We start from the raw sequence: 26,795 nt of genomic DNA, 5'->3' as shown, positions 1-26,795 counted from the left end.
TCTACATAAGAATTAAGCTTTAAAATTTCAGTCACTTTAAGTGGTTAACTCATATCTAGAAGATTCTTGTATCTGGAGGATAGATTTTATATATATATATATGTACAGTGTGTGTGTGTGTGTGTGTGTGTATGTGTGTGTGTGCAGGCTCCATCATAAAGTAAAATGCTTGAGAAATGTTTTATTTATCAATCATCTATTTCTCTAGAAGACCATTCCATTATTCATACTCTGCCACTGTATTTTTACTTAAAAACTGGGTTTGAAGGCTCACAAGTTTTTTCCTTGTTTAATTGTAATTCACTAATATTTAACCATTACTTAATAGAGTCAGCTGTGAAAGGTTTTTTACAAATCATTTTTCCCAATATCATTTAAATTTCTGAGCTTTTGATTTATATAAAGCACTACAACCTTCAAATATTTATTAACTAGAAGTAACCATTCATCTCCCACACAGTCATATTTTGAGGAAAGATTGGTTTGTGCTAAGTATACTTGGCAGGACAAGGAAATGACAGATAGTGGTACAATAATCTTCAGATAGCTGAACGTATTTAAGTGAAAGATCCTACAAAATACAAATATTGTGGCCAATTCCCTTCCTATTTAAGTTTAGTTAGTTGTCACTCCAATATATTTTAGTGTTTTATAAAGATATTCCCCATCCAAAGTCATTAATTGTGCCCCTCAAAATCATAATTTAGAGGAAGTTAAATAATAGTTAACAAATATTTGTAAAGTTCATGTTATACTAGATACTTTGCTAAGCTCTGGGGATGTAAAGACAGAAAATGAAACAGCCTCTGATATCAAGGAGCTTACATTACACTGGGGGAGAGATAAGCACACACATACACACACATACATGCATACATATACACATAGACATGTATATAACACAGAAAGTACATATACATATATATGCATATACACATGTGCATACATGTACATAGGTCACACCAATGGAGCTCTATTCCAAGAACATGCACACAGCACTCTCCTTCCTGCCAACCCATGTTGGAGAGACTGGAGGACTTGCTCGCACAAAGTCATGATAATGTATAAATGATATAACATCTCTGTTTCCTAGTTTACACTCTACGTGGGCATTCTGTAACTACTTGTGCTCTAGTTGGTAGAGAGAAGTGAAGAGGATGATTGCTGACTGACTGCTTTCCTGCAGATGGCGTGGGGAGGTGGAGGCATGTACAAGGCACTAACCAGTCAAAGGCCATCTCTTACTCTTGTTATTACCTATCTGGCTATTGTTCAAGTGAGAAGCATGCCTCTGAATGAGGAGAGACCTTGGACTGGACCCAACTTGGGCTGACCCATATGGTCTGGGAATATGGACCCCTGTTCTTAACCTCTTCATTTTTGTTCTTTCCTGATTTAGATAAAGAAGTGGTGGAGAAGGTATGACTTCATGAGGTTTGAAAGTTTAGAATATTGAACTTTGAGCAGAAGTCCAGAACCTGGAGTCCATTCTGGGATTTGCCAGAAGAAAAACAAGGAGGAGCAAAGTCTCAAGAAACATATTTGACCCAGCACAGATCAAAAGCAGTAAAGTGGAACCATATTGCTTAATCAGGAGTGAGGAACCTGTGCCCTAGAGGCCACATGTAGCCTTCTGGGTCCTTGGATGTAGCCTTTTGCCTGAGTACAAGTGTTACAGAACAATCCTTTCATTAACGGGATCTATTCTGTGAAGTTCGGATTTAGTCAAAGGAGTGCATTTGAGGACCTAGAAGGCCAAGTGTGACCTTGAGGCCACAAGTTCCCTACCCCTTTTTTAACTGTTAGTTGTGCTGAATTCAGCAGTGAACTTGATGGGGGATTGCTATGAAGAAACCACTTTAAGCTTGATCTCACAGTTCCCGGGAACCAAGGTAGTATAAGGAAGAGAGTGCTCCATGGTGTTCATGGAAATGGTTTGTAACTTCTATCTTTGCCATACCTTCACAGAAAATGATATTTCACGCAGGTGAATTGATCAATTGGTTAAATTAAACAAGGGTACTTATAATCAAAAGGAAAGACCTGAATGCAAAGAGGAAAAGAATGAAGGCCTCGGGATGTTTCCATCAACGTGTCTCAGAAGCCTTCTCAACTTGGAAGATGTCTTCAGCCATCTTCAGGTTCCTCTGCCCCTGCTGTTCCCCTGCTCTGGTGAGTTACTCTTTCAACTTCCATTTTGAGGAGTCAGCAAGGACATCCCAGCTCACTTCTTTTCTGTCCTCCCAGCGCGGCTCTTCTCTTCTCTACTTTCTCTACCACACCCCCACTAGGCGGTAGCTTTTCCATGTTTCCACCATGTTTTTAGCTTCCCTTTGTTGTCTTTTCCAATTAAAATAGGATCTCCTTGAAGGTAGAGACTGTCTTTATTTTTGCTTGTATTTTTTTATTCCCAGCACTTAGCAGAGTACCTGATGCATAGTAAGTAATTAATAAATCCTTTTTGACTTGACATGAACATTCAGTTATTAGAAATAGACTTTTCCTTTCCTAAGGTCAGGGTCACGCCTGTGCCACTGATAAAGACTGGTAGTTTCATCTTTATCTAGGAAAGATGGCATTGCCTTAAGTGTTACCATCTCGTGTTCAAACCATTGGAATGGCTTAGCATCAAAACAAGAGAGTGATTTTGACAGCAAGCCTGATCCAGTCTTTTTACCCAAATCTATCCAATCTGTGAGAGTAAACATAATTGCTTGGATGCTAAAGACACTTTGATAATTTTGTTCAGAAAAGGCCATCTGGAGGTTTGGAGGCCACATCTAGTAACAGTGTTGCCATGAATGGACAGCAGAAAAACTGTCACTCAATCTCTCTCTCTCTCTATTTATTCAAACAAAAAAAATCTGTTTAATTGGTTTCCAGAAATCTCGGTGCTAAAGTGTTTAATGACCCATGGCCTTGAGATCATCAGCCATCTTTGATCTCCTGTGTTTACCCATGAATGTGGACATGAGGTCCTGCCACTATTTTTGCATTCAGCAGCAAAGATTACATTCCTATGGAAAGTTGGCTTAGCTTACTGCAGAAAGCCTTTCAAAAAGCCTCCTCTTGAAGCAACATTCCTGCCACTGCTCTGTCTAGGTGCCAGGACAAGCCTTCCTTTGCTACTTAGGTCTAGTAAATTGTACATTCTGTCCTGGGAATGTGTCCACTTCAGGGAGCCTGGTCAGATCAAAGCTCATTAGTGACCAATATGGACTCATTTTTGCTCTTGTTATCTTGGATTCATTTTCTTCCTCTGGACTCCTGGAGACACTTTTGGTTAAGAGAAGAGATCAGTCTTTGAACATACCTATCTTGTATGCATTGTGATCCATATTAATGGATATACTATTCTTATCAATTAGACCCAAGGAAACTTGCAAACATGAACATGAACCTGGGCCTATTTAGGGCTTCCCAAAGATTTCCAGTTTGAGAAAATACATGATTTCAAGAGCTTTTTTTTAAAATGAGATCCTGATTCTTTTATGATAAATTTTTTTTGGTCATAAATGAGGGGTTTTTTATGACAGTTCCATTTTTAATAGAACAAAAGTCAGAAAGATAGACTGCTAAGGGTCATTTAAGAGGAAATGTCATAAAATAGAAATAAACTTTTTTCAAAGATCCATTTTTTCTAGGACCTCCAAGTGCACAGGATCTGGAAAGCTTCATAGATTGGGGGAATGTCATCTTCTACACTGAAGGTCAGGCAGATATGAAAGATTTTTGTTTAAAATTTGCCTTCCTAATTAAGGCAATATGTAGCAATACAAGACTGATCTGGTACTGCTTATTGGCATCATCAGAGCTCTAGAAAATAAGGTGAGGAAAAAAAGTAACCCTACAGTTAAAAATTTGCACATCTAAAGTTGGCAAACATCCTTTCAACTTCTTTGCAGCTGCCAATCTCTCTCCTTTGGTCTTCATAATATTGTGTAGAGAGCAAAAATAAAAAACAGAAAAAAGTGATTATTGTAGACATTTTAAAGCAGCTATTTGTTAAACCTTTCATGCAGCATCTATTTACATGAGATGGGCCAAGTGTCCCCAGAAGGGAGTTAATGATCTAGTTCAGAGCCAGAGAAGTCAGAGAATTTTGGGACAAAGGGTGCCCTGCAGTTTATTTACTGTAATACTTTATCTTACAGATGAGGTAATAAAACAGAAAAGTCAAATGGCTATGGTCAAGGTAACAGGATTAATGAGTGACTGAACTCAAATACAGAGTCTAAAACTAGGGGACTTTCTCCCAACCCACATTGCCTCTCTTAAAGTGTGGGGGGAATGACAAGTGGGCAGATAGGGCTGGAATATAGAGTGAGTGGAAAAAAGACTATGAAGATGAAAAGGAAAGGAAGGTTGGGAAGAGTTTACAGAGTTTAAATAGAGAAGTTTGTACTTAATTCTGGAGAAGATAAGGAGTCATTGAAGGTTATTGAGAAGGGGAATGACAGGGTTAGACCTATGCTTTAAGAATATCCATTTGGTAGCCAAGTGGAGAGTGAATTTGAGGAGAGGGATTTGAAACTGGGAGGTTAATTAGAAGACCATTGCAATAGTCTAGGGGAGAGTTGGTAGGGACCTGAGCTAGAGTAGTCATTTTGTGAGTGGATGAAAGGAGATAGAAACATAGTATGAAGGCAGATATTATAAGATTTAGAAACTGATTAAATTTGTTGGGTGAATGACAGTAAGGAGTCCAAGATTTCATTGAAGTTGCAGATATAGATGACCAGGAGGATATTGGTCTCCTTGACAGTAATATGGAAGTTAAAATTAGAGGTAGAATTGGGGGAAAGGCAATAAATTTGGATTTGGACATGTGGCATTTTACATGCATATGAGAACCTATTTCCAATTTTCCAATTATAGGCAGTTGACAATATGAGACTGAAACTCAGTCCTGGATCCTTCCTTAATTCTTGGAATTATCTCCATAGAGATGAAGATTGAAGCTATGGGAACTGATGAAATCACCCAAAGATAGGGTGTAGAGAAAAGAGCCTGGGGCAGAGCCTTGAGGACAGTCACTATTAGGGATGATCTGAAGGGTGAACCACAAAAGGACACTATGGAGTGCTCTGCCGGGTAGGAGGAGAGCCAGGAGAGCACCATAAAAACCAAGAAAGGAGAGAGCATTCAGTCATCTGATGTTCCTTCCACCTCAAATTCTGCAATTTGATCATTCTATGGAACATGATGAAATGGGAAAGAGAGGCACTGCTTGGGTGCTGGGAAGAAAGAGGAATAGACTGTGGAGTTACCATGAACAAGCTGGTCCTGTTCTGAGCCACAAGAAGAAATATTGAATTCCCTCCTACAAGACCCAAGATGGACAGCTGATGAAATGATACCAAGGATTCCACACTAACCAGAATGACTGAATGAGATTGGAGCTGGCCTCTAGAGAGCCTTGGACAGATCATGGAGGAGTCACAATGAAGAGGCCAAGGAGGTCACCCTCGACAGATAGCTGCGGAAGCCTGTAAGCAGATGGATCAGTGACTATGCAGACAGAAAGGAAAACAGGAAAGTGGATTCAGGCATGAGAGTCTCAGCCAGAAGAAGGGCTAGGGAGCCAAATCAGTTCTAAGAGAAAGGTGACCAGAGCTTAATGTCAGGATTGTAAAAGGGAGAGGGACCTGACAGAACTTGTTGTCTGTCTTTAGCATGGAAAAAACTGAGCTCAGCTCATGGTTAGCAATAATAACTAATGACCAGAGTTAGTTAATAGATGATGCATGTCTTCCTGACCCACCCCCTGTAGCTTTCCTCTACATTCCACTCCACCACAAGAACTCTTCCTGTCAATATTCTGCGGTCTCCCCTCCCCCAACTGAAACCACCCTGGATGCCAAATTTCCTAGTTATGGCTCTTGGGAGTGAAGTTATTTTCCATGAATACTGATAAGAGTTGTCATTTCAGTTCCCACCCATCCCCAGCCAGAAGATCATCACAGGGATCAGCATCATTGCTCCTTCCTCAAAGGAAAAATTAGGCTCTTCCGTGAGCCACCCTGGGATTTGATTTAACCTTATCCTGCTTGGTTCCAGGCCTGGACAACACCTCTCCAGCCATAGTGCATGAGACATTACCACCTTGCCGCTCCCATTTATGTTTTGTCTTCACCCAGGATAACATCATAAGATCCCTGAGAACACAGCCTGTCTTGCTTGTTTTTGTATCCCCAACACTTGGCACAATGCCTGGCATACAATAACTGCTTAATAAGTGCCCCATATCTACCTATGTATCTATCTATGTATCTACCCATCCATCTATCCATCTATCCATCCAGCCAGTCAGCCATCCATCATTTGCCTACATCATTTTTTTCCTTTGACCTATAAATAAACCTACTTATCTTGAGCTGTAGGAGCCATGTGGTTGCAAGAGGAATGGTTGTCAACATGCTGATAGTTTTCAGACAATGAAGTTCTGTTCTCAGATTTTCCCTTTAGGGGCAATCAATTAGAGAGATGAGAAATCCCCATAGTGTACCCACATGTCTGATGGTCGATGAGACCCTCTGATACAATTCTAGGTGAATTACAGAAAGGTAACGCTTCCAATCTGCTTTGGATGTAGATAAGGCTTTGTTAAATTTGTGCCACATTTGAACAAAACTTTATGCTAACCATTCTGATGATGCTATGAAAAGTGGCATTTAGATAATGCTGTAGGGTTTACAGAACTGTGGCCCATTGTCATGGGGATACATTTCCCCAACCTTATCTGAATAGAGTGTTCCCCTTCTTCTATGACAAAGAATTAACCTAAAGGTGACACTGGCCTCCTTTCTCTGCCCCATCACTAGACTCTGGGCTTTTTCACTGGCTGTCCTCTAGTGAAGTTCTCCCGGTTCATCTCTGCCTCCACCTTCATTCAAGGCAGCAAGGCTAAAATCCTACCTTTGCCAGAAGTATTTCCTCATCCTCCTTTATCTTAGTGCATTTCCTCTGTTGATTATTTCCAATTTATCCACTATGTAGCTCATCTCTACATAGTTGTTTGTATGTTATCTATCTGATGGTTAGACTGTGAGCTTCTTAATAGCAAGGACAGGGCTTTGCCTTCACCATCACTTATTTCAATACCTAGCACACAGTAGGTGCTTAATAAATGTTTACTGACTTGATGGGAAAATACAAACAGGTTCATGCAAATGTTGCTGTCTAGTAGGAAATAGATGATGTTCAGAAACAACCTCCTTTCCCATTGTACTTGAAGGTTGTTTGCTCTTCTCACAACAATGAAGCTGGTGATATTGGTCTTATTTGTCCTATTCTACAGATGAGAAAACTGAGGTTGGGAAAATTTAAATGAGTTGTTGTCCAGGCTAAGAAAAACAATGTCACAGCCAGAGCTGAAATTCACATCTTTCTTCCTTGGAAATCTCACACTTCCACCTTATATGCTCCTGCTGTGGAGGCCAACGTCACGCTCCCAGGTGATGACAACAGAAATGACCTGTGATAAGACTGAGGCACCTCCAGTGTGGGGAGTCCTTGACATAGTGCTACATGCACATTGCTAAAATCCAGTCCCTGATCCCCTCAAAAATAAGGAAAAAAACCTCTTGAATCTTGGTGCCAAGGACTGAGGGATTTTTCTGAATTTTTAGAGGGCTAATGAGCAGGGCTTTTATCTCATCCCTTTTGGCTATGCCTACTTCATATGACCAAACTCTTTTCTTGGGACCAAGCATCTATTTTAGCTCACTTTCCCTACGGAAAGAAAACATGTACCTGAGACTTCAAAGCAGGCAGGGAGAAAGGGAACCATTGCGTCATTGATGGGCCTTTGGGTGACTCAAGCTGAAACACTCATTCTTTCCAAATACTATAAATGGAGCAAACATCTACGTGATTGGCTGCATTTCTGACTTTATCCAAATGTTTTGGGGTCCTGCATGAAGAGGTTGTTGCCCTGGAGTCATGGAACCTGGATATACTAATGGCTAGTGATATCATTAAGTTAATAAGCATTTACTAAGCACTTGCTATCTTTTGGGCACAAGTGGGGCCGTGAAGAAAGGCAAACATATGGGCCTTGCTTTCATGCAGCTCACAGTCTAATGGGGAGAAAGCATGCAAACAGCTAGTAGATTATAAGCTCCTTGAGGGCAGGGAATGTCTTTGACCCCTTTTTGTATCCCCAGTGCTTAGCACAATGCCTGGCACATAGTAGGCACTTAATAAATATTTATTGATTGATTGATTGAACTATCTACAAACAATATATAAATACGATAAATTGGAGGTTATCGTAGATGGTGGCCAAGAAAGCAAAGATTAAGAAGAACAGGGAAAGCTTTCCAGTGTGAGGTGAGCTTCTAGCCAAGACCTGAAGGAAGCCAGGAGGAAAAGATGAGGAGGAAGAGGATTCCAGGAATGAGGGAAAAAGGGAAAAAGCTGGAATGAGGAGATGGAGCTCTGTGTGGAAGGACCAGCAAGGAGGCCTACTACTTCGTAAAAAAAAATTTAAAAAAGAAAACTATATTGTACTGAACGGAGCCATAGATAACAAACCAGTCTCTGTAATACACTCATATACTTCTATGTTTTTATGTCCAAATTCTTAAGGGAAACATCTGAGTTACAAGATGCCACAAGTAACATAATAGTGAGAGAAGATCTCAATATCCCTCTCTCAATTTTTTGACATCTGAGAGACAAAAAAAAAAAAAGGAAAACCATGGAACTGAAAAAATTCCTCAAGAACCTAGAAATAAAAGACTTAAGGGATATTCTAAATGGGATACCAAAAGAGCATATGCATTCGGAACACCACATGAAACAGCAGCAACAAAAACAACATGACCATATTCGAGGAAACAGAGATATTAAAAACACATGTGAAGAAGGCAGCAATAGTTAACACATCCTAACAGACCACAACACAATCATCGTAACTGGTTCAGGGACCACAAACAAAAGATAGCAGACTTCACAATGAAATACTAAGCAATGAATGAGTCAAAGAACAAATTGGGAAAACAATTAGTAACTTTGTAGAAAAAAATTACAACAATGAGAAAAATATGCCAAAAATTCTGGGATGTACCTAAAGCAATTCTCAGAGGAAAAAAAAAGTCATTTCCTTACAAACATATATTAACAAAATAGAAAAAAAGAGAATATTCATGAGTCAAATATGCATTAAAAACTAGAAAGCCAAAAAATAAACAGACACAAAATAAGCACAAGAGAGGTAAAAAAATAAAGGCTAAGTAGATAGATTATACACACACACACACACACACACACACACACACACACATGTGTAAATAAAAGCCGATTACTAAAAAAAATATAAAATTGATAAACTCTTAACAACTCTTATTAAAAAGAGAACAGAAAATCAAATTAATTAAATTGCAAATAAGCAAGGCTAAATTACAACAAAACCAGAAGAAATAAAAAGCATAATTAGAACATACTGTGCACAGTTATGTACTAACAAAACTAGGACCAAAAAAAGGAAAAGAGGAATATCTTAAAGAATAGAAAATGTGGGGCAGCTAGGTGATGCAATGGATGGAGCACTGGCCCTGGAATCAGGAAGACCTGAGTTCAAATCTGGCCTCAGACATTTGACATTTACTATCTGTGTGACCTTGGGCAAGTCACTTAACCCCATTGCCTTGCAAAAAAGAAAAATAAAAGAATAGAAAATGCTCAATCTATCAGAAGACTAGGTAGAGACATGTGGAGTGGTGAAGGAAATACCAAAGGGGGAGTGGTTAAAAAAAAACACATTCTTGGTCCACTCTCTCTACTTTTATCTGATACAGTTCTGGAAATTCTTGCAATGAGATGACAAGAAAGAAACTAAAATCATACAGATAGGTAATGAGATAATAATATCACTATTTCTTGATGTTACATTTTAAATTACTTAGGAAATCCTAGGCTATTAATTGAGACAATAGCTTCACTAAAGTTGTAGTCCACAAAGTATATCTTTAAAAATCAACAACATTTCTATATAATAATAAGAAATCACAAAGAGCAATAATAGAAATTGTTATTCCATTCCAAAAAACTATAAAATACACAAAATATCTGAGAACTGAACTACCAAAGCATACAAAGAATTTATATAGATTTGATCACAAAGTGCACCTTAAAGAAATAAATGATAGCTAAAATAGTTGGGAGAATCTTTCACTCTCATGGCTAGGTACTGATAACATCATAAAAATCACAGTCGTTTCAAAGTTTGTTTACACTTTTAATGCTATGCCAATAAAATTACCAAGAGTATACTTTATACAACTTGATAGAATAATAACAAAATTCATAAAAACAACTCTCGAATATCATGGGAAATGATGGAAGAGGTAGGGATGAGAAGGAATTGCACCTCTAGACTTCACACTATGCTATAAAGTAGTAGTAATCAAAACTATCTGGTATTAGTTAAAAACCAAATCAATGGAACAGATAGACAAGGGACAATCAGAAACAAATTAACCCAGTGTTTGAGAAAGCAAACAACATAACCTATGTAGGAAAAACTCCTTATTTCACAACAACTGATGAGAAAACTGAAAAAAAGCTGGCAGAAATTAAGCATAAACCAACATTTTACACTACCCTCTACAATACATTTGTAGAAGGTATGTATGTTAATATTAATGATCACACTGTTTTAAAATATAGAAGACAACAGATCTTATAGTTCTTAAGGCTATGGGCAGGAAACATATTCTTGACCAAATGAGAGATAGAGGTAATTACAAAAAGTAGATAACTTTGATTGCACGAATCAAAAAGCTTCTGCACTGACAACATCAATATGTCTTGGACAAGAGGGGAAGTGGTAGAATGGGTGAACATCTTTATGTCAAATTTTTCTCATAAGTGTTTGCATCTAAGATATGTTAACAATGAATAAATACATAAGGCCAATAGCCATTTCCAAATAGATAAGTGTTCAAACTATATGAACAAATGGATGTCTAAAGAATTGCAAAACATTCACAACCACTTGAAAAAATGGTGCAGATCCCTACTAATATGACAAATACACACCAAAATAATCTTCAGGTTTTACCTCATCATCTGCAAATTGGAGGGGAAAGTAAAATAATAGCAATAGACAATTTTAGAGTAGTTAATTAATTAAATGTTTATTGATTGATTGTAGAATGACAGGCTAAATGATACATTGTTGGTGAACTGTGAAACTGGAAAATGATTTTATAAAGGAATTTGGAATTACGCAAATAAAGTGATTAAAATGTCCATATCCTTTGAACCAGAGACTCCATTACTGAGCTTATGCTTCAAGGATATGAACAATAAGAAGAAAGATACCATATACACTAAAATATTTCTAGTACCTTTTAAAAAATCTTTATTTTTTTGTAATTGCAAAGTTTTGGAAGCAAAGTAGCTGCCCATCAATTGGGAAATGGCTAAGCCAATTGGCACATAGTTGTAATGAAATATTACTGTGCAATATTGCCCAGTAACAAGAAATAATGTGTGATGAATACAGAGAAGCATAGAAAGATCTATATGAACTGATGCAGAGTGAAGTAAGGAGAACATATATATATATATATATATATATATATATATATATATAATGTATTTACAACAATATAAATAAAAATAACAATGACACATGAGAAACTCAAAAGTGAATATGGTTGGTATGCTTGTCATCTTTTGTTCTCAGAGGGCAAAAATGCATCACTATGTTGGGCTAAAGGTACAGTGTGTCTGACTAGGGCTGATCAGACCAAGACAAGCTCAGAAGGCTCTACCACAGGTCAAGCACAAATAGTCCACATGAACATTTGGAGTGGAGATGTCTCTAAATTTGCACATCTTACATTTCTTTAGAGCTACTCTAATTCTGCTTTGCTCATACAGCAGAGGACCTTCTTTGATGCAGGCATGCCATGCTGGACAGTCCTCTGCCACTGCTTCCCATGTCACAATTGATTCCAAAGTTCTTTAGAAAGACCCTGAGAGTATCCTTGTATCTCTTCTTCTGCCCACTTGCCTTGTGTGAGTTCTCCACAAAACAGTCTTTTAAGCAAACCTACTTTTGACTTTCAAACAGTGTAACAACCCATCAGAGTTGCAGTTCCTAGTACCTTACCTGGCCAGGTGATCTCCAGAATGTTCCTAGTACAATTCAAATGGATGAGGTTTAATGTTCTGGCATTGCTCTAGTAGACTGTCCAGCTTTCACAGGCATACAACAAAAAGGTCATCACAATGAATGGCTCTGTAGACCTTAAGTATGGTAGACAGTCTAATACCTCTTCTCTCCCACATTTTCCTTGGTAGACTCCCAAACACTGGGATAGCTCTGGAAACATGTGCATCAACCTCATCGTTTATGCGGAGATAGAGAAGGATTTGAATGAAAAAATGTAAGATCACACCCCAAAACCAAACTTACACTTGTGAGACAGAAGGTCCCCAAGTGTCACACATTATACGTTTTTTCAGACTTTTTCAATAGATGAATCACTTGTGTGGATTTTTTTTTCGTCTCCAAAAATACTGTTTCTCATATGACAATAGTTCTTGGGGAAGGGAAGTGGAAGGGATATTTACAATAACAATTATGGTGTAAAAAAGTGAAGATATTAATAAACCATTTTTAAAAGCCTCAATAAATTTTATATTTGATCCTGGAGGTAATAAGAAAGTCATCGACAATTCTTGAGTAGAAAGTGACATGGTCAGTCCTGCTCTTTGGTAAGATCACTGACAGCTAAGAGGAGGGTGAACTGGACTGGGGTGAGACTTGAGTCAGAGTATCTGACCAGTAGGCTATTGTCACAATGCAGGTGTGAGGCAATGGGGACATGTAAAAGGGTATGTGTCAGTCACCATCTCAGGTCATGTCTTCTGCTCTTAGTTTTCTCTTCTGTGGAGTGAAGGGTTTGTACTTCATGGTTTCTAAGGTTTCTTTTAGCTCAAAATGTCTGTTCCAGTGATAGCATCCTGGAGTCTTGAGGGTATTGCCAACTTGGGCTTTAGGTAACTTTGCCTTCATGTTTCCCAATGGAAATATAGCAGCCATCAGCATTCCCTCCATTTTCCCATCCTGAAATTACTTTGTTTTCATTTTGTAACTTTTTGTGTGTTTATTTATCTGTTTGTGTGCTACTGCCCATTCTCTGAAGAATACAAGCTCCTTGAAAGTAGAAATTGTTTCGCTTTGTTTTCAAATCATCAACAACCAGCAAAATGTCTAGCACTTCTTAAATGTGTAATGCTTATTGAGCCGATAAAAGCAAACATTCAATAATCCAGCCTGAATCTGATTTATTCGAAAGAAAACTATATTTTCTCTCTTCCTTCCTTCCTTCCTTCCTCCCTCCCTTCCTTCCTTCCTTCCTTCCTCCTTCCTTCCTTCCTTCCTTCCTTCCTTCCTTCCTTCCTTCCTTCTTTCTTTCCTTCTTCATGTCTACTTTTTCTCTCTTTGTCTCTGTCACTCTCTGTGTCTCTCTCTCCCTATTTTCTTTCTCACTCACAACTTTTCTCCCTCTTTTCCTCTCTGCTTTCCTCTCACCTTTTTCTTTGTCTATTTTTCTGCCTCACTCTGTGTCTGTGTCTTTGTCTCTGCCTCTATCTCTCTCTTTGTGTGTTTATTTCTATTTATAATCTCTGTCTCTTTATCTCTTCTGTCTCAGTATCTCTGTTTCTTTCTCACTCTGTCTGTCTTTGTCTCCATTTCTGTCTCATTCACATGCAAGGAACATAGGAGACCTGGGATCTAGTCCAAGCTCTGTGACCAATCAGTTTTGGGGCTTTGGACAAGTCACTCGACCTCTCTAAAGTTCAGCTTCCTTGTTTGCCAGAAGAGAAGATGGTTGGCTGGGGTGACCTGTACTGTCCCTTCTGGTTTCCAGCCTCATCCCATTGTATGCTTTCCTCACTGATAGCCTCCTTCTCTATTTGCTGTCTCCAGTAGCCAGTGTCTGGATCAAGGTGGTGCTCTTATGGAGGGGCTGGATGGGGAACCCAGCCAGGAATATTAACAGTGGAGAGAATTTACAAAGTTTGGCCAACATGGGTGTATTTTCCATGAGCTACATATTTTGACTAAAGATGTGGCTAGATACAAGAATAAATTCAAGCAGAGGCTTCTGTTAAACTACTTCATTGTTTCTTCTGATGACCTTATGGATTTGAATCATGACCCGACACAATGCAAATCTTGGAAAACAGGATGGAGGAAAACACAGTTTATTGTCTCAGTGGAGAATGCCCTTGGCCTAGCCCAGATGGTCTTTGGTGTGCTTTTGGCTGCCAGGCCCTAGCACATGGCAGCCAAATAGAAAACAATGATTTAAGCAGATCTCTCCAGACTTTGTAACACAGAATTGATAGTCAAAGATGCCTGCCAGCAACACTTCGTGGAGCACAGTGACCTTATCCCCACTGTTGTGAGCACTGACCAGAAGGAGCTAAGTGCTGGTCTCATACCTTTAGTACTTAAAGGACTTGAAATTTTGTTGGTAGGGGCCCCAACACCAAAGATGGAGGCACTGGGCTCTTTTGGTAGTTGAGCAATGGTCTTTCGATATCTTTGTTAATTACTTGGCCAGAATATTCCTCACTCTTCTGTCATCCTTGAAACAAGTTCCTATGAAGTTAGCAAAGTCAATGAGTACCAATCAACCAATCAGTAAGCATTTATTGTCTATTGAATGTCAGGTGATTCAAACACAAAAGACATTATGGTCCTTCACTAGGCCTGTATTCAAAGATTTTCCAGTCGTGAAAACTTATCAGGGCTTGGACTTCAATGTCTAGCTTTTGTGACTCCAAGAACACCCCCATTCCACAATGAGTTATTGAGAGATAATGACTGTAGAGTAGGCTCCCTGAAATGTCACCCTGGCAGAATGCCAAAAATAATGGGAATTCATAAAGACACAGTGCCTTGAATATAGTAAGTACTTAATAAATGTTTGCTGAATTAAAGTGAAACACGTATTTAGATTCTGGAGGTGAATTTCACTCTTTAAAGAAAGATTAAGCAGGAACAGCTAGGTGGACTAGTGCACCGGCCCTGGATTCAGGAGGACCTGAGTTCAAATCCAGTCTCAGACACATAACACTTACTAGCTGTGTGACCCTGGCCAAGTCTCTTAACCCCATTGCCTAGCCAAAAAAAAAAAAAAGATTATGCAAACTTCTGTTGTCTCATTAATATATATCTAAAGCAACTGAGGTTATGGCTGAGGGCTGGAGACTATTTGGAAGCAGTGGCTAACTGCAAAGGAAATTGTGAGTTTTTCCAAATACAGCATCACTTCCATGTATCTGTGACCTCATCACTGTGGGTATAATCTCCTCTGGTGCAGACCGGACATTCTGCATCTCCTCATCTTACATAATTTTCACCAGTGTTTCCCTGCAAATCTTCCTCTTTCCTCTTGTTTCTTTAGTGGCAGGGATGTTCCAGTGTACCATGGGACTGTCCACCTTCTGAGTGTCATCATGACCAACTCCCCTCCTTGCGTGTTCATATTCAAGGTACCTTTTAGACAACTCCTGTGGGCAAAATGCAATTCATAGGTTCCATATCTGGGTGGGACCTTTGGGATCATCCCATCCACCTCTACCTCTTTGCATGGCATGAACCCCAAAGGGGCCGAGTGACTTGGCCAAGGTCACACAGCTAGAGGGTATCAGAGTCAAGATTAGACCCAAGTCCTGTGACTTTCTTCAGGTGCTCCGAGCCTGGCCTGTCTCTAACGCTTATATTCTGTCAGTCCTTCTATATTTCTTTCCACTGAATTCTGAGTTATTTGGTTAGAAGGTAGCTTGAAAGAGTCAGGCAAGAATGGCGTTGCATCCAAATAGGACGTTAACTTGGAACTATCACTGACCTGTTGGCCGTAGTTTATGACTCAGTGATCCATGGTGTAAGAGTCAAAACTCAGATTCTGTCCTCGGTGTGCTCTAGGATGGAGGCAGAGCAGTTCCAGGGAAAGCCCAGTAATTATGAGATTGGATGATCTGGATTCAAACCTCATCTCTGTGTGATGTTAGCAATGTCCTTGGGCTGCTGTTTGGTCTCCTGTGACATGATGGGATTGGACTGAGGGCACTTGTGAGATTCCATCCAGATTCAGAGCAAGAATTCTGTGACTTAGCTTCTCTGGAGCCTGGTCCTTCATTTGTAAACATTATATTTGTCTTCTTTGTGCAGCTGTGGTGAAGTGTTCCCAGTGGAAATGAAAACCAGGTTCCTTTAGCAAGTTGAGCCATCCCCTCCTAAGTGCATAGCTTGGCCTGTGTGTTTCTTTTTCTCCTATACATCCAAGTTTTTAAGTGAATGCATCAGCCCAAGTCTATTCCAGGATTTCTGCTGAGTGTCACTCTGGGCTTAGCTTTTCAGGAGGCCCTTTCAGTTGGAACTAGTGCCCTCCCTAAGGTGGTTTCTGCTTTGGACAATGTAGTAACCTTATCATTCTGCTTTTCTTTCCCTCCCCTGATGTATGGAGCAGGAACACTGGAAAAGGAGGGTACATGAGACACAGCTGGAGAAGGGTATCCCAGTGAGGGTCAGAGGAAGAGCCCTGTGGATCACCAAAAGAGGGCATTTCCTTCAGAAGTCTCATCCTCCTGGCTAAGGCTGGCTGCTGAAGCTATTCACTCTGCTCAGTGATGGTTTGTTTCGGGCTCTTGCCAGTGACAGAGCTTTGAAGACCAGGAAAAGAAGCAACACCCATGCTCACGTCAGATCCCAGGTTCCATGTTCCAGGCTTAAGTGAAAGCCCCAGTACAGACTTTCTGCATCTTCATGCTGGCCTCGCTGTAAGCAAAAGCTGAATATCCTATGTAAATGCTTTCATAGCCACTCCTTAATCCGCTTAATAGAGGACACAAGATGTGTGTTTCCTACAGCTCTTGGAGTCCAATTAGTCCTATCTTGGGACTTCTGGGGCTTAGGAAAGCACTGAGGTCATTGCTCTTCAGTAGATGTTTATTTTTCATTGTTTTCCTTCTATTATGTATTACTCATCACTCTCATTGTTTCTGTTCTACGAGGCAAGGCTGCTCCTAGTACCCAGCATGTTTGTCTGTGGCTGAGGTGAGTCAGTTTCATCACGCCAAGATCATGTGACTAGGGCTTATTAAAATATAATATTCTCCAGAAGCTGGCATAGTTCACCAATGGTCAAATGGGTGAGTGTCAAAAGCAAATCCCTAACTCTGTGTACCCATTCATAGTGATTTGATGCTGGCCTTTGGGCAAAGTGTGAGCTAAGATATGGAAGCTTGCTTATTCTCCATGAATTCTCAAAAATTGTACATGCTTTTCATACTTCTACCAATTAGGGTAGAGCAGAGGTAGGGAACCTGAGAGCTCAAGGCCAGATGTGGCCATCTAGGTCCTCAAATGAGGCTCTTTGACAAATCTTTGTTCTGTGAAGTTTGGATGCAGTCAAAGGATTACACATGAGGACCCAGAGGGCCATATGTGGCCTTGAGGTTACAGGTTCCCCATGGCTAGGGTAGACCCAACCACTCAAAGATCCCTAGCCCTAAGTATTTGTGATGAGGAGAATCCCAGGAACTGTTCTCAACACCATCAGTTGGCTAAATAGGATGGCTTCATCTGGGGATTGATTTTTTTTTCCCTTTTCAAAACTGCTTATTGGAAACCTAGAGGTCTTCCTGAAATTAATTTTACGTGTTTTCATGGAATTTTAAGTTTCAGGGAAAATTATTCTTTTAAATTTTCTCCTTTTTTATTTTTCCTCCTGGGGCTCATTTTCTGACCTCAAATGCTACACCTATTTGCAACTTGAATTAGTGCTGATTTCTTCATGTTTTGCTACACGTACGTGGCATTTAGTCTATTACTTAAGAAGTAAAGTTTAGTGCTCTCATTTTATGCTTTGGCTGTGGAGAAGTTTCCTGTCGGTACAAAGTGTGCCATCATACCTTGAATCTATGTGAATGAGTAAGGTTCAGTGCTCTGATGCTACAATTGCTTATGTTGTTATTTTATCCTTAAGCATTGCTATATGGAATTATTAAGCTGAACTGAATATTAAGTTAAGCTGAGTGAAATGCATATGAAGACTTGAAAACATTGGGTTGACACATTTTCATTGTATCTCCTCATCACACATGTGGGCTTACACACACACACACACACACACACACACACACACACATTCATATATACAAAAACAAAATACCATCACCACCAGCACTGCTGCTGCTGCCACCACTAAAAGTGTCTAAAGGAATTCAAAGTAAAACTTTGCTTTTACCCCTGAGTGGTGCAGGCAGTAACTGGGAAGCTATGGAGTATTTCTTAGGCAAAGGGGCGAAGCAAATAGAGTTCTGTCTATAGTCTGTAAAGTATGTGCATCAGAGGTGACACACAGCTGGAGAGATTTGAGTCAAGTAGAAGACCTGAAAACTGGTCGTAAAACCTGTCCCTGAAGAAAGAGAGAGGGATGAAATGCAGAATATTCCTGCAAAGGGCAGGGCTGTCTGAAGCTACTGTCTAAAGCACATATGAGAAAGTGTGGCCCTTTGGAAGAACAGAGCAAGCTAGGGACAAGCCAGTGGAAAGCATTCATGTTGCAAGCTGCACCCCTTTTCAGGAGAGTTGCTATATCCTTATGGCAAGGAACCATGAGTGTTAAAGAAATCAGCTGATAAATCAGGGTCCAAGGCCATATGATCTGCAAATGGCTGAACTTAGCTGTGTCTGACTCCAGACTTGAGATGCCTTCTACCGTCTCTCACCATAGGGAGTGAGTCTGCTCTCTAGAAGCTTATGTTCTTAATGAAAGAAGTAGAAAAGACTATTTGGTACCTAAGTAAATTTAGTAGCATTTCTCAAGCACCTGGTTGTTACACAAATAGTAAGTAATAGAAGGACTCAAGTCCACTGAGTCTAAATATTTTGTCAGCGCCACGATACTGATTCCCAAAATAAAGTCCACTGCAGGGGTCTGGTCTAGGTCATTTCCAAGGCCAGAGTTTTCCTTGGTTCTGAGAGAAATCTATCTGGAATCACACACGCGCACACACACACACACACACACACACACAACACACACAACACACACTTCCTGATTTGTGCTAGAAGGAGGGCAGGGCTCCAAACAGATTTCAGCTTGAGTCTTTATACTGCCCAAAATGGGCCTTTTTCTTTCACGATTTTTCTTTCTATTCTGAAATGTTGATGCATCTGTTGAAAAGCTTCTGTGTTTCAATACATAGCAAAAGTAAGGCTTACGTGTTTTTAAAAGTTTAAATTTTAAAATGTCTAAATTTTTAAATTTTCCAGGATACTTTATATGTAACCCATGTCCTAGAACCCCACCTCTGGGTTTAAATGCACAGAGTTCTGTTCTGGGATGGAGTGTTTCCCAAAAAAACTGTTTGTCCCAGGGTTTACCTCAGGAACCTCAGAATTTAATATCCATTTAGAACTGTGAAAAAAAAAATGGAAAATGTGTCCCCAACCCTGTGCAAGTGTTCAGAGTGAGGAAATATTGCAAGCAGAGCCTTTATCCCACCCCACAAGTAGAAGCCATAAGAGACTTACATCAGACCAAACTCCAGTCTTTGTCTCTCATTTCCCCATATGTGTTGTATCTTAACGTTACAATGAAAACCTTTGGGGACATGAATTGTCTTGCTTTTGTTTTGGTGTCCCCAGCAACCAGCAACTGAAGGTAATTAATAATGATTTTCTTTTGTTCATTCATTCATTTGTCCATAAAATCAATCAATCAGCTCATAAACATTTATTAAGTGCCTACTATGTTCTAGGCTCCAAACTAAGTGATGCAGATAGAAAGGGAAGCACTGCCCTCAACAAGCTTATAACCTAATGGGGGAAACAACAAACAAGCCAGATATGTGATAAATGGGAAATACTTAACAGAGGGAAGGTACTACAAGTAAGAGGGGTTGGGGAAGGCTTCCAGTAAAGGATGGGATTTTATCTGGGCCTCAAAGGAAACCAGGAAAGTCAAGAGGCAGAGTAAAGAGGGCATTCCAGGCATGGCTAATGGCCAGAGCAAATGCCCAAGGCCAAGGGGTAGGGAGTCTTCCTTCTGGAACAGTCAGGAGGTCCATGTCATTGGATTGAAGAGGATGCATCCAAGAGTGAGGTGTAAGAAAACTGAAAGGGAAAGAAGAGGTGAGGTGATGAAGGGCTTTGGAGGCTGCACAGAGGATTTTGTGTTTGACCTTGGAGATGATGGATCACTCACCATTCATTTATTCAACATCTACTTATTCAACCAGTCTTAGGTGATAAGGGGAAGACAGCTAACTTTCCTCAAGTGTGTTTTTTTTTTGTCTTCCCCAGGGATCCATGAAGTTCTCCAGGATTACAGCACCATCTTGTGGCTGAGACTTCTTCTTTTGAAGGTAAATGCAAGCGTATCCGTGCCACTCCTCTCAGACTTGCCATCAGAACTCACAGTGGTAGTGGTCCTAGGTCCCATGTGCTTCAAATACGCCAGGTCTAGCAGTGAAATCTGAGGCAGAATAGAGAAAAAGCCATCATTCCAAATGGCTCTTTAGAAGTTCCTGAAACCATCCTCCTATTTCTAACAAACCTGCTTCAAATGCCTATGCTAAGGACACATTGTCTATCTCTGTATTTCTCTAAATGAAGTGACTCACAAACCATGCCACTATCTGCTCAGTTCTCTCATTGTAAATGAGGACTGTGCTCACCAGGGGGGAATCTTGATGATCTGGTTTCTAGATGGCCACTACCAGAGGTGACTTTGTCTCTGGGCAGTGTTGGGAGACATTCTGGGTCAGTGTCCCTGAGAACTGTCAGGCCATAATAATAGTGCCCGATATTGCTTTTTTAAGTAAATTTTTTAAACTAGTAAGTGTTTTAATCATTCACTCATTTACTCAAGCAAAACAAATTCTCACATTGTCTATGTCACACACACATAAATATATGTGTGTGTGTATATACTATATTCATATATATGTGTATGTGTATATGTATATATATATCAGATGCTATTAAGAATATGAATAAATAAAGCACTTACTAAGTCATCATTTTGTACAGAACATTGCACTAAGTTCTGGGGACACAAACAGAAATGTAAGACAGTCCCCATTTTCAAAGAACTTACAGTCTAATGCCTGACTATTCATATCTGTAGCAGAGTTTTGTTTTTCTTTCTTTTTCAATTGAGAAGGAAATAGGAGGGCAAAAGAGCAGAGTTCTAGAAAAAATACTTTAAAAAAAGAAATAAAAGGGATAATTAATTTCATTGCTGGCAATAAATTAGGTTGAAAGTTGCTAGCTCTACCCATTAACTTGAAATCTTGCAAAGGAAAACTCCAGGGATAGCCAGCATGAATCATAATGGATATGATAAGAGTTGAAAGGAATTGTTCACCCCTATTCAAAGCTTAGACTGAATTCCAGGAGCAAATGCCTGGAATAGAAACTGTTTGTATGTAACACAAATTGCTAATGGTTTTTCTGGCTGGCCATGGCAATGGTCTGAATCACAATAGAGCTGAGATAGCTCCAGGTCATGTGATCTAAAAGAATTTCAGGTCATGGCAGTTGAGGTTTTGTGCAGCCCTAGCCTACGGAAAAGTAGCAGAAAGCAGCTTATTCTAGACTCCAGCAGATGGCAGTACAATAGAGCAAATAAACCATCAGAGTATTCTAACATTGGAGAATGAAGGTAGAAGCCTGCTGACATCCTTCCAACAGCAGATGATGTCAGAGGTATCCTAGCAAGAACTTTATCTTGGAGTGTGAGTTGTCCTGAATACACATGGTCCATATATATGTGTGTGTGTCTTATAGGATAACAGAATCATATATTTAGAGGTGGCAGGGACATTAGAAGCCAGTGAGTCTAAACTCCTCACTTTATAGATGATAAAAATGAGGCTGAGAAGTTATGCCCTCTTTACATGAGGTCCCTGGTCAATTTAGTTCCCTCTCACACAAAGGGTGTGCTAAACTGTGGAAGATTATAACCTTATATTTTGGGGGGGGACTTTTGCTTTTTTGGTTTGCAGTTAATTAAATGTCTGTTGCTTTAACTAATGTATCTTTTGGTTGGTCTGGTAAAAGAAACATTCATGGGGGCTTGTGAGCTATGGTTTCAATTGGATGCTAATCCAAAGTATACTCAGATTTTGGGGTAGCTTTTAGGGAACCTGCATTAGGGGGCACCTAAAACACATGAAGAGACTCTGGATATTTTAAAATCAGCAGCAATCTCAGGCAAAAGAGAAAGATGGTGAGTGGAAATTGGTTCAAGGCTCTCCCTCCTCCTTTAATACAAACATATCTACATAGATTTTTATATATTTATACACTGTACACTCAATGTGTCTTTAAACCGTCTGTCTTTGCCCATCATTTCCATTTCCATGCCCTGAGTGACATGACCTATACATCATCTCCTATCCACTCCCCTATCCTAAGTTGTTTTCAGTTTACTGATAAACACAATTATAAACTCATTCAAAGAGAAGGACTGATAATAACCAAATTACTATACCTCCCAGAGACTTGTGCATATCAAGAGGAAATAAGAGGCATTTTCATGGTAGAATTCAGGAGTCAGGGGGTATATGGGGGAGTACTTTTTGACACCCCACCCCCATTGTAATACATGCATCCCTAGCCTTTCTAGATGCAGAAGTATGCAAAATTTCAGAATTGGAAGGGATCTCAGAGGTAATTGAGTCCAACCCAGACCTAAACAAAAACAGTTTTAAAACCAACCAGTGAAGATCTCTTACACTGAGGAGAATCCACTTCCTTTCAAAGCAGTCCATTCCCTCCTTGCATCGCTCTCAGTATTAGCCCATATTCCCCTACATCATGCCAGAGAGCATTCCATGGTAGCACACACTCATTGTGTTTAGCTTTCCCATCAATGGCCATGAAAAACTATAGCCACAAATCATACGGCCATATACTAGCCCTTCAAAGCTTGAAGCTTAAAGAAATCTATCGGATTTCTCCTAAGCCTTTTATTCTCCATGAAAAAAAAAAAACTCTAACTAATGCAGGAGATTTTTAATGGTCATATCTGGTGGCCTTTTTCCATCCTGACAGGCTACTTCTATGCTTTCTTTAGCTTATCCAAATCCTTTTGGAAGACATGGTGTCTAGAATGAAACACAATAATCCAGAACAGAGTATAATGGCTCTATCATCTCTGGAGTACTGGATCTCATGCCTTTATTAATTCAACCCAAGATAGCATTACCTTTTGGACTTCTGAGTCTCACTGTTACAAATCTTTTAAAAATATAAGTTTGTTGATGAAATTTCTGCCATTTATTCTAATCCCTTTATTTTATTATTAGGAAACAGGACCAGAAAGTTAATTGACAGATATGACAAAGGTAATAACTGGAATGACAGGATTTGATCCTTGGTCCAATGCTCTCTACACCCAAGGCTTCCATGACTACCAGTGAAATTGGAAAGTGTGCAAGGTGGGGTGCAGTGTTTGTCACTATGAAATCTTTGTGATTAAGTTGTTGTTGTCTTTTTTGTCTTAAGATCCCCTTCAGTAATGTCAAGAACTGTGTGTTAGCATGTGGTTCGTTGAGTTGTCCAATTACAAAACATTGCCCAGATTCAGAGATGGGGCTTAAGCCAAGAAAGCCACAATAGGACTCCTTCATGTTCCACATTTATCCTTCTTTCAAGGTATGAGGGTTATGGCTATATGGAAATGAACTCGGCCTTCTTGTAATTGCCACCCACTGCTCTGACCTCTGTTCTCCAGATCCAATGAAAAGAGACTCATTTCTCTTCTCCATCACAGACTTTCCAAGATTTGAAGACAGCTGCAACATCCCCCTCTTGAGAATTACTTGGACATCCTTTCTAGGCCTGGCTTTCTGTGTCTGTATATATGTTACAGTAAGTATTTGGCAGAAGAGAGTGGGTGGATAAATATATATTTTTTTGAACAGTTCTCCCATCCAGCCAGGCAGCAATCCCTATCTCTGAGTGGATTTGTCATCACCAGTCTGCAAAGATCCCTTGTTCCTGGATACCAGGGTAGACCTTGGAAAATGCTAGGGACTGAAGGCTCCTTCTTGACTACCCTCCTTCCAAATATAGAATCATTGCAAAAAAAGGCAAGAAAAAAGAAAAAAAAAAGAAAGACCCACTGTTTTGCGTGTTGTATATTAGGGGGCTTTGGAAAAAATTTATAATGTGTTCTGTGCTCTGAGACACATTATTTTCCAACAGGACATTTAAACAGTTTTCTTCCAAGAGTCTGCATCCTGTTATATTCTGGAATAAGTGACCTCATGGTGTTTGTATTTGTGTCCCTCACAAGCCCTCTTTTATGAGCTTCAGGCATATTCAGATCCCTGCGTAGGGAGCCCATGAGGTGGGTGCTGCCTGGAAGGGGGCAGCTCAAAGAACGTGCTGCCTTTGCTTTGATTGTTTCAGCTGGTCTTTTAGTGGTCATGGAAATGAGAAGGGAAGGGAAAACTAAGAAAAAATCCCCAGCCCAGTTACTCAGATACATATTGCAAGGCGTTTGAAGGAATTTAAAACAATGAAAGTTTAAAACAGTGAAGTTTGCACCTTAATGAAAGGTAGAACCTGCATTGCCCTTGGAGGACCTGACTGGATGGGCACTATTAAGCTTTTACCTTGGCTGTAGTCCTAATTACATGGACCTATAAACTTCCTAGTACACCCCAACCTGCAGGTCTTGATGGCCAGAAGTGATGGGAGATTACCATGATCTTTCTTTCTATTGTAGATGTTGAGTCTTATAAAGTACCAATCAAGAGATTCGCTGGCTAAGATGTGTGGGAAAGGGAGTATGAATCCCTCCAAACACAGCTGAAGGGATAGAAAAGAAATAAGGCCTTTCTTCTACCCTCCTTCCATCTCTCCCAACCTGACATGACAACATTCCCCTTTTATTGTACCCATTTATGTATCTAACCTAAAAAAAAAAAAAGAAAGGAAGGAGGCAATGAGAAGAACCAAGCAAGACCTTTATTTAGTAAGTAATATTATAAATTAGGGCAGAAGAGAATTTACTGACAAATGAATCCAAGAAAACAGAGGCACTGTTTGATCACCCCAAAGACTACACTTCTGGGATAAGAACTCGCTATTTGACAAAAACTTTTGTGAAAACTGGAAAACAGTAAGGCAGAGAGCAAGCATAGACCAACATCTAAGACCAAAAAAAGGTAAAAATGGGTACATGATTTAGACATGAAGAGCAATACTACAGGCAAAGTAGGAGAGCAAAGAATAGTTTACCTGTCATATCTATGGGGAAGGGAAGACTTTATGACCAAAGAAGAGATGGAGAATGTTATGAAATTCAAAATGGATGATTTTGATTACATTAAATTCAAAAGCTTTTGCAGAAACAAAGCCAATGCAACGAAGATTAGAGAGAAAGCAGGAAGCTGGGAAGCAATTTTTACTGCCAGTGTTTCTGGTAAAGGCTTCATTTCTCAAATATTTAGAGAACTGAGTCAAATTTATATAAATACAAGTCATTCCCCAATTAATGAATGTTCAAAGGACATAAAAGGCAGTTTTCAGATGAAGAAATTAAAGCTATCTATAGTCATATGAAAAAATGCTCTAAATCACTATTAATTAGAGAAATGCAAATTAAAAACTTTTGAGGTATCACCTCACATCTACCTGATTAGCTAATATGACAGAAAAAGAAAATCATAAAAGTTGGAGAAGATGTGGGAAAATTGGGACATTAATACATTATTGGTATAGTTGTGAACTGATCCAACTATTCTGGAGAACAGTTTGGAGTTATGCCCAAAGGGCAATCAAACTATGCATCCCCTTTGATCTAGCAATAGCTCTGGTAAGTCTGCATCCCAAACAGATCATAAAAAAGAGAAGAGGACCCACATGTACAAACAATACTCATAGCATCTCTTTTTACGTTAGCAAAAATTTAGAAATTGAGGGAATGCTCATTATTTGGGGAATTCCTGAAAAAGTTGTGGTACATGAATGTAATGGAATACTACTGTGTTAGAAGAAATGATGAGCAGGCAGATTTCAGAAAAAATCTGGAAAGACTTACATGAGCTGATGCTGAGTGAAGTGAACATAACCAGGGGAACATTATATACAATAACAGCAACATTGTGCAATGATCAACTTTGATAGACTTGGCTTTTCTCAGAAATGCAGTGATCTAAATAATTCCAAAATACTCTTGATGGAAAATGCTGTCCACATCCAGAGAAATAACTATGGAGTCTGAATGCACATCCAAGTACACTGTTGTTTTCGTTTGTTTTGCAGCTTTTCCCTTTTGTTCTGTTTCTTCATTCACAACATGACTAATGTGAAGATATGTTTAACAAGATTGAACATGTATAACCTATACCAGATTGCTTGCTGTCTTAGGGAGGTGGGGAATGGAAGGAAGGCAGGAGGGAAAAAAAATGAAACTGAAAATCTTATAAAAACGAATTCTGAAAACTATCTTTTCATGTATTTAGAAAGAAATAAAATACTATTTACCAAAAAACTAAAAATAAAAAAGGCTTCTCTATGGTCACACAGCTGGCAAGTATATGAGGCAGGCATGATCTGAAACTGAGGTCTTCTTGACTCCAAGTCATCATGCTGGCTCAGTGTGCTTTCAATGCCAACCAATAGGTACTTTATCAGGAGACCTGGGCAGAAATTCTAGAAGTAGAATTCCACCTTACCCCCCCATATATGCACACACTTTAATCACTGTACCAGCAGCTACAGATCCCCCTAC

At 39.5% G+C, this 26,795-nt stretch overlaps 1 long non-coding RNA gene across 2 annotated transcripts; it reads left to right on the top strand.

Annotated features, from left to right (window-relative positions):
• The first annotated feature begins 1,685 nt into the window (after positions 1–1,685).
• On the top strand, positions 1,686–26,535 carry LOC144454811 (uncharacterized). Of its 2 annotated transcripts, XR_013483363.1 has the most exons (5): positions 1,686–2,172; positions 16,506–16,815; positions 20,348–20,409; positions 23,359–23,707; positions 23,826–26,535. It is a non-coding gene; the product is annotated as an uncharacterized LOC144454811 (long non-coding RNA). The 2 variants fall into 2 exon arrangements; XR_013483362.1 differs by having other exon boundaries at positions 23,359–26,535.
• Positions 26,536–26,795: the final 260 nt, after the last annotated feature.

Source organism: Phascolarctos cinereus, unplaced genomic scaffold (genome assembly GCF_003287225.1).
Source record: "Phascolarctos cinereus isolate Bilbo 61053 unplaced genomic scaffold, phaCin_HiC Scaffold_7;HRSCAF=346, whole genome shotgun sequence".
Lineage (NCBI taxonomy): Eukaryota > Metazoa > Chordata > Mammalia > Diprotodontia > Phascolarctidae > Phascolarctos > Phascolarctos cinereus.
Note: the sequence above shows the minus strand (reverse complement) of the source record. Positions and strands in the feature narration are given on the sequence as shown.